Below are 9,648 nucleotides of genomic sequence, written 5' to 3' on the forward strand. Positions count from 1 at the left end.
TCTCCCTCTCACTAGAAGCTGGCAGAGGAAAGTGCAGGAGTCTTGTGAGCCATGTTGCCAGGATTGATTGGCAAGGCTGTGGAATCGTTTCGGGGGACTTTGAGGTCAATATTCCCTCTAATTTGTAATGACGTACAAGAATCTTGTGCTATGCAATATTATGCACAGTGACGATAACATGTGCACTCCAAATTTTTATATATAGAGGTATTTAGTTAAATAAGGACCAAAAGAAGCTACAGAAAGTTGGAAAATTATTCAGCTCCATCTTGGGTACTAGCTTCCATAGTATCCAATACATCTTCAAGGAGTAGTGCCTCAGAAAGGTGGCATCTGTCATTAAAGACCCCCTCAACCAGATCATGCCCCTTCTCAATGTTACTGTCAGGAAGGAAATACAGAAGCCTGAAGGCACACACTCATTGATTCAGGAACAGCACACACACAAGGGGTGATTGAAAAGTTCATGGCCTAAGGTAGAAGGAGTCAATTTTAGAAAACCTAGCACATTTATTTTTCAACATAGTCCCCCCCCCCCCCCCCACTGTCCTACATTTACACACTTAGTCCAACGGTCTTGGAGCATACGGATCTTGGACCTCCAGAAAGTGTCCACAGCAAGGGTGATTGATATGTTTGTGGCCTAAGGTAGAAGGAGATGAGTTATACAGCTCTCGTTAAATGCACATGCACATGCAGTTCAACTCTTTGAGTTATTATACAGAAAGCTTGAAGTTAATAACTCATCAGGAGTGATTGATAAGTTTGTGGCCTAAGGTAGAAGGAGATGAGTTATTAATAGCAGGCCTGTAGTGGGTAATGAAGGATTTTCTTGCCGGAGCTTTTGCGTACTGTCCATATGTGATTTGCTTGCTGAGTGACGCTTTAAAAAATCAAGTTTCCATTTCTTGCCACTTGCAAATGCTCTAGTAACTTTTGCATCGTGACAGTACACATAGGTATCACCAATTTCTGTATTGTACACAAATATTTCTCATGGCTGCATGTTCCTGACCTCACGAGATTTCGGAGTAGCAGATTCATTAAGCCATACTGTTTCATTAAGCCATTCCGCTTTAAATGAACTAGCAGCTCTTTTGCACTTCACACCCTTTGCTTCTTTGGAATGCAACACAGTGAGTCAATAACTTCTTCAGTAAGAACAGTATAAATAAGCCACTTCTAAAATCTGTAGATAGGCAGCATCTATTTCATGTTTTGGGTGCCTGATGTTTTCTTGAACGGTTTTCATGGTGTTTCTTTGGTCCGGGGCTAACTGCAGAAGGATGAGCCTCAGAATTGTATTCTGTATAAATACTTCGATAATCAATGTACTTTAAATCTTTCAATTGTGTCTAGTTCTGGCTACTGCATTTAAGGAAACATGTGAAAGTCATAATTAACTAGAATGTTCCTAGAGCTGGGCAGCTTCATTTGCTTGAATATTCTGGAGGATTCATGATTGCCCTCTTTAAAGCAAAGAAGGCTGATTGGTGTTATAGAAGTGTTCAAAATCATAAAGGATCTGGATATAGTGTTTAAAGTGGAACTACCTTCATGCCAGGTACTGAGAGTTAAAATGATAGAAGGAAAACTGTTTGCTCATGCAGTTTTAACCTAGAACTCACTGCTGGCAAGGGTGAGCATGTTCAGTTGTGAATTTCAACAGCAAATTAGACAAATTCATTAAAATAAAAATGACTGTGCTTTGGGGCAAGGGGGTGAATCAGATGGCTCTAGCAAAATGCTGGCATCTACTGAATGCAGATACCTGCTCCATCTTGTAAGCGTTGGAGTTGAACTGATACTCCATCCTCATTACCCGCCACAGTATGAACCTCCTATTTTTTGTGCACAGCTCACTGGCTGCATACTAACAATGTCTGACTCTGATATGTGAAGATTAACACGTGCAGTCTTTGGAAGCAATGGGATTGAATTTTGGAAGAAAGGCATGAAGAATTGCTACTGTTATCATGCTTTCAACCCAGAAATAAACTTCAACCACTGAAACAAGGTTCCTCCTTTTGTCTGCACACTCATCACACAGGTCGCCCAGAAATACTGCCAAAAGTGCCAGGGCTCCTAATGTTGTCTTGGTTGAGGCCAATAATTCAGCAAAGTCTGGAGTTAAAATATTATGTAGAGCTTTGATCTTCTCTCTTACTTTCCAAAAGATGGCCCACGCTTGGGTGCAGTTTACGTGTGCTAACAGTACACTTAGTGTTTACATAACCATCAGTCTTCAACTGGCTCGGTCATTTTGAAAGGTGATTTTCTGTTAGCATTCACCAGGACTACAATGTCCAATAGCAGTAAATTTGTTTTCAGTGCAACAATAGCTGAAGATAAGAGCAAAACAGAAGTTGCTGATTACTTGCAGTCCGTCATAAGGATAGGAAGCAGAGGTAAAGGAGCAATGCTTATGAAATTTAATAAACAACAAATATTTCACACAATCTGATGCACTGAGAAGATAGATGAAATCCCATTTTTCTGAAGGGGCTGTGTTGTTCTGAATTCTCAACAGAATCAGAATCAGGTTTATTATGACTGATCTACCCTATGTCATGAAATTTGCTAACTTGTAGCATCAATGCTGTGCCCGACATAAAAATTGTTACAGGTTATAAAAATAAACAAATTGTGCAAAGGAAGAATAATGGGGTAGTATTCAAGGGTTTATGGTCCATTCAGAAACTTGATATCAGAGAGAAAGAAGCTGTTCGTAACATGTTGAGTGTACAGCTTTAGGCTCCTGTGCCTACCCCCAATGGTAGTACTGAGAAGAGGGCGTGTCCCAAATGGTGAGGATCCTAAATGACACATACCGCCTTCTTGAGGCACAGGCTTTTGAAGAAGCTCTCGATGGTGGAGAAGGTTGTGCCCATGGTGGACCTGGATGAGTCGAAAACCCTCAGCAGGCTTTTGAGATCCCGTGTTTTGGTGCCTCTGTACCAAGGTGTCATCACCTAGTCAGAATGCTCTTCACTGTACATTTGTAAAATTTGCAAGTGTCTTTGGAAACAATTAAAGATCCTCAAAATCCTAATGAAATTGAACCATTGGGTAGATTAATCCTCTGAGATATTGACACTTGCTACCTATTCCACTGCTAAGCTATCAATAGGGACTGGTGTGTGGTCTCCTAACTTCCCCTTCCTGAAGTACACGATCAGATCCTTGGTTTGGCGGATGTTGAGAGTAAGGTTGTTGTTATGACACTACTCAATGAGTTGATCAATCTCACCTATGCACAGCTCCTCGTCACCATCTGAGATTCTGCCGACAGCAGTGGGGTCATCAGCAAATTTATACTTGGCATTGAGCTGTGCCTATTTGCATTGCCTTAAGCAAAGAGAGAAGAAATGCGGGCTAAGCACGCATCCTTGAGGTGTGCCTGTGGTGATTATCAGTGAGGAAAGGATGTTGTGACTGATCCACACTCACTGTGATCTCTCAATGATCAAGTTAATGACCTAGTCACAGAGGGAGCTACAGAGTCCCAGAATTTGATGCTTGTTGATTAGTACTAAAGGGATGATGGAGTTGAACGGTAAACTGGAATCGATAAACTGCAGCCTGACACATGCTTTGCTGTTTTCTAGCAGGAAACCATGCACAAATAAGATAATTTTCTACAAATATGAATGGACTTAGACAATTTCAATTTGGATCTGGTAATTGAAAGCAAATCAAGTGCTTGGGACACGGTCACTGTTAAGTGGTCTCTGTCAAAAATCAGGCACCGAACTTGAGCATTCGAACTATTCATAGTGGGACTGGGATTATTATTAAACCATTGGTCATTGTGGAAGGATTCATAGCTGTCAAGCTTTCTGAAGAATGCACTCCTTGTTAGATTTACCCCATTAGAATTTGACAGCATAAATAGATGAACAAGATTTAAATGCAAAATAATTATTAGTGAAAAGAGAGATAGACGGTAGCAAATATAAAAAGATGTAATAAGTTCCTTTGAATGTATTAAGGTTTAATTAGTAGTTCTATATTCTGAGTTAGTCTGAAATATAATTTCAATGAAGATTAGACACAGGGCAGAGGAGCACTTATATCTGTATTAAACTATGCTATAAATGAAGAACCAGTGACACTTAATAAAATTAAAATAATTCACTGTAGTACAGCAGAGGGCATTGTTTACATGACCAATTGCAAGACTGCCAACTATACCGTTGACTTATTTATTGTAAGTGTTGTCAAATGTTTAATTATTCTTGTTTATAATTCCAGAATCACTTGGTGTGAATTAATTTTAAATTAAAATAATGGTAAATTAAAGAATCATACAGATAAAAATCCAAAATTAATCTCGGGAAAGGCAGTTGGTTAGAGAGACTATCCCTGTGAAAATCAAAAAAATTCCAGGTGCTGGAGATCTGAAATAGAAAAAAATGGAATGCCATAAACTCAGCAGGTCAGGTGGAACCGATAGAAAACAAAACACATAGTATTTTTATTCAGGAACTTTTGCCTTTGACTTGAAAAAGTAACTCCGTTCCCCTCTCCGTAGAGGCTGCTTGACTTACTAACCTCAAGGAATAATTCTGAAATCATGGTATCCTCTCGACAAATCAAATGTGTTTCTGAACCTCTTACACTAGGTCATTTTTGATACGCGTCAGGCACTGTGGCAAGTGATGTATTATGGGATATTTCAGTAGCCCTCCTTTGCAGAAGGGAAAGCATATTCCAATCTTTATCATTATTGCCTTTGAGACACAGGTGCATGTAAACCCAACCTTCATAGGACAGAAAAATTACTTGTTCACTGGTAAAGTTAGTGTTTTTTTTCATGAGAAAAGTGGTGCTTACATGTTGACAGGGCCTAAAAAATGAAGTGGTAGCATTGAAACATATTAATTCTGCCAATTGGGCCATTATGACTTTCACAGAGGTCCATTTCAGGGTGGGCAAACCTTCTGTTCGAAGCGAGCAATCAACCTCCCTCTGACGGAGATTGGAGTCTTTGTGATGTTACTGGGACTCCAGGTTCACTTTTAGAGAAATCTTGGGCAGAGCTTGTGTCACAAAGATTTTATGTATTGGCGGATTTGGCCAAATAAATATCCATTACACCAGTTGTCACATTTGCTACTCATTAGCGTCAGAATCAGATTTAACATCATCAACATATGTTGTGAAATTTGTTGTCTTTGTGGCAGCAGTACAAAAAAACTGAAGAACTATAAGTATTTACATATATTGAATAGTTAAATAAGTAGTGCAAAATTTTAAAAAAATAAAATGTAGTGAGGTAGTGTTCATGGGTTCAATGTCCGTTCATAAATCACATGGCAGAGTTGAAGAAGCTGTTCCTGAATCATTGAATGTGTGCCCTCAGGCTTCTGTGCCTCCTTCCTGATATTAGCAATGGGAAGAAGGCCATCCTAGGTGATGGGGGTCCTTAATGACAGATGCTGCCTTTTTGAGATGCCACTCCTTGAAGATGTCCTGAATACTACTGAGACTAGTGCCAAAGATGGTGCTTATTTCTATCCTGTGCAGTAGCCCCCTATACCAGGTGGTGATGCAGCCAGATAGAATGGTCTGTACAGTACATATGTAGAAATTTGCGAATCAATGTCCTCTAGAAAAAATAAAAAAGGAAGTCAAGAAAAGACTCTAAAAGTCTCAACTCATAGATTGCGTGATAAGGACAACATAATGGGAATCTTGCCTAATCAGCAGAGTGAAGGTTTGGCCTTGATTCATTGTGCATTATGTTCTGAATAAGTGCGTGCCTTGAAAAGTTCAGAGCAATTCATGTCATGATGATATCCAAAAGATATCACCTGCAACTTCAGTACACCTTGTTTAAGTAATCCAAACTGTTGTTATGATTATATCAATGTTTGGTAGCATCATCAGATCTGCTTCTCTGCTGGTATTTTGTTTTCTTGCTTGCATGCAATCAAATACAATAGAATGAATGGGAATATTGTAAGATTAAATTATTTTACATTACCTTCCCACAGTTCAGTAGAAACTATTTCTAAAGTACTTCATTAACTTTAGAGCACCTTGGAGAGTCTTAAAAGGGTTGTGAAATATCTCATTTAAATGAAGGACTGTCTATCCATGTGTGTTTTAATTATGTTTAAATGATAACCTGAGTAGATGTTCCTTCTGTTTTCTCACAGCAGAATGGGTACATGAAGGAAATAACACAAAACGTATTTTACAGCTTTATTGAGTCTACCTTTACATTAAATGGAGTCTTCTGTATAAGATACTCCCAGTTTTTTGTGAAGGAAAGAGAAGTAACATGGCAACTGTACCGAATGACCCAACGTTGATCACTTCCCACATTTGGTGTTCTCTTCTCAAAGGGCAGACATCAATGACAACACTTACCACCTGGGCAACAGTAAAGACTTTGCCAAAAATACAAAAAAAGACTCTGAACACCTCAGATCTGGCACCAAGTTCATGGTCTACCAAGCAGCAGCAATTCCCACCCTCCTGCATGCCTGGGGAGCTGGATAATTTATAGTCAGTTCCTCAAAGTATTGGATGGACACCACCAAAGCTTTCATCACAAACTGTTGCAAATTGATGGTATGATAATCAAATCAGCATTGGTATCCTTTTCCAGACAAATATTTGGTTTCAATTGGTTTATTATTATTGTCATATGTATGGAGATAAAGTGAAAGCTTGCTTTCCATACTGTTCGCACATAAAACAAATGCTTACACAGCGCATTGAGGTAGTACAAAGTAAAGCAATAAGAGAATGCAGAACACATATCAGTGTTCTTATTACATTTTTACTGAGTGGTAGTTTATTAGGTACACCTGTACATCTGCTTGTTAATCTCGGATCACTCTCTTATGTTGCGGCAACTCAGTGTATAAAAGCATGCAGACGCAGTCAAGAGGTTTGTCTGCTATTCAGACCAAACATCAGACTGGGGAAGAAATGTAATTTAAATCAGTGGAACGATACTTGCTGCCAAACCAGATGGATTTCCAAACAAGAGATCAGCAGGAACTGTTGAACTCCTCCTGTCTTTTTTCACACACAACAGAGAATGGTGTAAAAAAACCAAAAGAAAACATCCAGAAAGTGGGGAAAAAGTGAGATAGGTCAGAGGTCCTCTACATAGCACCATCCAGAGACAGAGAAGCAGTTTCAGCGACAGGTTGCTATCGATGCAATGCTCCTCAGACAGGATGAAGAGATCAATACTCCCCAATGCCATTCGGCTTTACAATTCAACCGCCAGGAGTAAGATATGTTAAAGTGCCGGGGTTAGGACTCAATGTATTTAAGTTAACTACTTAAGAACTTTTTAAAAGCTATTATTAATGCTTTTTGAGAGGGTGATTTTAGATGCATATCATATTTTTACTGAGTTAAGTATTGTATGTAATTAGTTTTGCTACAATAAGTGTATGGGACATTGGAAAAAATGCTGAATTTCCCCATGGGGATGAATAAAGTATCTATCTATCTATCATCTATCTATCAGACTCACGGGAAAGCAACAGCAGCTCAAATAACTATGTGTTACAACAATGGAGTGCAGATGACCATGTATGAATGCACAGCATGTCAAATCTTGAAGTGGATATGCTACAGCAGCAGAAGACCACAGACATTCATTCATTGGTCATTTCATTAGGTGCAAGAGGTACCTAATAAAGCGGCCACTGAGTGTGGTTGGCCTCAGTTACCAACTGTGAAATCTGCATGTCCAAATCTAGGCTCACAAACAGAACTTCTACACCAAACTATATAGTGGTAAGCAATTCCCAGGAGGCAGAGCAAATGCTTCAAAAGTATGTTCTTAATATTTACATGCAAAATTGTTCTTGGGAACCCCTGGCCCTACCTGGCAGGAAGGCAGTGAACAAATTTCAGTGACTGTGCAGAGACAACGGAAGAAATGAGTGACAGTCAAAACAACCTGGCCACCAGCCCCACCAAACGTTAGCTGTCCCATCTGGTAAAGCTAGTGTATTCTACATATGGCTAATTAGTCACCTCAGAATGCAGAGCAACACACAAAATGCTGAAGGAGTTCAGCAGTTTGCGCAGCGTCTATAGAAGGGAACAAATATTGTTATTATTGTTGCTCTGGGTTCCCAGCATCTGCAGAATCTCTTGTGTTTATCAGGGTACAGGGAAATCCTAAAAAGAACTTAACAGTCTTCTTCACAAGGAGCTAGGTGCTTTCCATAATCTTTCCTAATTGCATATATGATAAAATCATCAGACAAAAGTTTCCATTTCCAGGATTCCATAGGCAATATAACTAAATATTCCACAGATCTCACAGCTGAATTTCTAAACATTTTGGATTGACATTCTAAAAAATAAAATGGTTTAGAGATCAGCAGTATTCATTATAAATGATGTGGCCAACTCTCTAATCAGACCATTGCTCAAGGTCCACAGCAAAGACAAGCATGATGTCAAATCAGACTGAAGTGCCAGCTCATTGGAATATATAAATGAAAGAAAGTATAACCACTTAAACAATCATTGTCCTATAATTAAGCTTTGTATTAAGTACCATCATCCTGCGAGAATTCCCAATGCACCTATGCCAGAAAGATTAAGAAAAAAAAATTGAATTAGTTAACAAAATAAGTAAGCCATTGATTGAATAGGACTCCCTTGGTCCCTTAGTATTTTGAGCAGGTTACATCTTACCATAGTTATTGCAACAATGTGCAACAAATTTCTGAATAAAATATACAGTAAATGACTATTTGGAATAAAATATGATTTCAGTGCTTGGATTTTCCTACTGATTTTGAAGCATCTTGTTTCCATAACACCAGAATCAGAGCTTTAAAAGTTGTTCCTGGGGTTATCCAAGCTGGCCTAATTGGAGGTATATTACATCTGATAGAGCCAGGCAGAGCTATAAATATTAAGTTCAGTGAGGTGAAGTGACAGAAAGGAACAATTAGGAGAGAAAGCTATGGATTTTTTTTTAGTTATTCAAGGGCAATGGGTACTGTAGGCACATCCTGCAATCATTGTACATCTATCTCCAAAAGCCTTAGGTCAGAATTATTTGCTTGGCTGTGCCAGAGTGAATTGAGAGTCGACCATTGCAGAATTATCCTCCTGAATGTCTGAGGCTAAATAATTGAGAACCAAGTCCTTCGAATGAGAAGTACAAAAAAAACTGTAGAAATTTAATACCAAGAATTGTGAATAATGTGAGTTTATGCAACAACAAGTGACTTCAAAGTTTTAAAGGACAATACAGCCTGATAAAAACAAGGCTTTGTCGACTTTTCAGACAAAACTGTTCACAGGAAATAATAACCCAAGTCTACATAACAAGATAACAACAAAGACATGGGTATAGTTAGTACATTTTGTAATCAAAACCCTAGAATGGCTCTGAAGGGTATTCAGGATCTGATCACACAGCTACAACAGATTGGATCAATGAGGGAGTATGACCACTGGTACTTCTGCAGTTGAAGGCAGATAAGCTGCAGTCAGATCGAGAAAAATATATTGGACCAATCTGACTATCTGCAGAAAATCTGTACGCATGAATTATCAGGTAAATTGCGGAATCCGTGAATTGATCAACACACACAAAGTGGTGGAGGAATTGATGGTAGTTTAAGTGATTTGGAAGTAATTTACTGT

This window comes from Hemitrygon akajei, chromosome 2 (assembly GCF_048418815.1).
Source record: "Hemitrygon akajei chromosome 2, sHemAka1.3, whole genome shotgun sequence".
In the NCBI taxonomy this organism is placed as follows: domain Eukaryota; kingdom Metazoa; phylum Chordata; class Chondrichthyes; order Myliobatiformes; family Dasyatidae; genus Hemitrygon; species Hemitrygon akajei.